Here is a 1,805-nt window from a genome sequence, read left to right as displayed (position 1 = left end):
ACCTTTCTTCAATACTTAAACCATCAGACGATTCCCACCAGGACAGGTGAGCTGATTTACCTGTGAATTTTATTTCTCTTTAGCACCATTAAGGTTGCACAGTTTGCAGGGAGAACACCTGCTACAGCTGATTTACAGTTGCAGTGTTTCAAACGGGTGACCGAAAAAGCAGTTTGAGCTTGAATAAATATTTGTTGGAACATCTTCTCTTATTTGTTTTAGTGACAACAAGGAAAGGAATATCACACTGACTCTTAAGGTTATGAAGTTATGAGTATTTGCTGTTAAAATAAATAACTTTTTTAAATTGTTCTCTTCACAGGATCCTTTCACAGCAGTTCAGTTGCCCGCACAGCTGGAAACTTTGCCTGGGAATTTCTCTACTTTAAAATTTCAGTCATTGTTTCTGGTCGTGTGTGTGATGTGCATCCCCATCTAAAAACAGGAAGGAGATCCAGTCGGGAGGTTGAATGGATACCTGTTGGCTTTTTTTTTTTACAAAATCAGCTCAGATTATTAGCAATCTGCCTGTTTACTGTTGGGATGTTGAATCATCCCTGGAAGCTACAGAGCAGCAACCACATGGCAGTAGGCCTCATCTTCTTCTTATGGTTCTGCTACCCAAAACATCTAATGTGCATTTTGGATGTTCTCATTAAAAATACAAGACTAAATCCTGTCTGATCTGAGCGGCAGTAGAACACTTAGTGTTCACAGAGATGTTAAACCTGCAGTAGTTTAGTTGTCATATCCCACAGCAGGACATGGCTGTGGTGTCACCACATGCACACAAACCTGCAGTAATGTCAGGTATGTTGGTGAACCAGCTCTACTTATCTGTTCTCAGACTATGGGCGTTAACTCTGTACTTTTCTTGATAGGTGGCTCAATTTAATTAAAATTCTGACAGAGGTGTGGAGAAAAAACAACTTCCAGCAAATGATGGCGGTAAACACCTCATACAAGGAAATGATTGATCACATTTGCACACATTTCCATCCTGTGTGTGGACATGCATCCAAGAATGAAGCTATTTTTATTTTTGTGTCTTATTAAAGGCTCTTATTGGTGCAAATGTTGCACATTCTGCTTATCTAATTGTTGAAATAAACTCACTGTCATGTATGTCTGGGCTTCACTCATTGCAATGCATTACAGACACCGGAGGGTCTGCACACTTGTTAAATCAGGTTTCTACAAGATGTTTATAATGTGAAGCTGGAAGAAAATGAAATGTGGAAATAACAACGGAGTCAGTTAAATACAGTTTGTGTGAATCAGAATCTCAGCTCAGTTTGGACTGGTAGTTTTGTGTGGAGCTGGAAGCTTAAAACATACAAACTCATGAGGTTTTCTCTGCAAGTGAGTAAAGGAAATTGTTCTAGATAGGCGCTTTCAAAGTCAATTTTCAGCAAGGTTTAGGAAAAGATAAAAGACTGGCTTTTTGTTCTGCTCTGATTAATTCTAGGATGACTTTAAAATGAATGCATTAGGATATTAGCTGCCTACTTAAGGGAGCTCATTGTCTCATAAGTCAATGATTATTGACTTAAAATGCAGCAGCCATGTTGGATTTTGAGATCAGCTCAACCTGCAACTTTTCGTCTAGGAAAAAACATCAAAGTATTACTGTTTTAAAAATGTTTGCCGGTAAGCTGGATCCTCCAAGTCTTGGCTTTTACAGTCTACTTGTTATAAGAAAACAAGAACCACTGGTCTGGAATTTGCCTTAACACTACAAGGCCCAAAGCCCAACCATTTGGCTGTAGTAGTGAGAGCTGCTGTAATAAACTTATTTGAACTTC

The 1,805-nt window shown here is 38.8% G+C and overlaps 1 long non-coding RNA gene across 1 annotated transcript; it reads left to right on the top strand.

Annotated features, from left to right (window-relative positions):
* The first annotated feature begins 361 nt into the window (after positions 1–361).
* Positions 362–1,805, top strand: LOC124874243. The gene is made up of 2 exons (XR_007039732.1): positions 362–810; positions 882–1,805. It is a non-coding gene; the product is annotated as an uncharacterized LOC124874243 (long non-coding RNA).

This window comes from Girardinichthys multiradiatus, chromosome 9 (genome assembly GCF_021462225.1).
Source record: "Girardinichthys multiradiatus isolate DD_20200921_A chromosome 9, DD_fGirMul_XY1, whole genome shotgun sequence".
Lineage (NCBI taxonomy): Eukaryota > Metazoa > Chordata > Actinopteri > Cyprinodontiformes > Goodeidae > Girardinichthys > Girardinichthys multiradiatus.
Note: the sequence above shows the minus strand (reverse complement) of the source record. Positions and strands in the feature narration are given on the sequence as shown.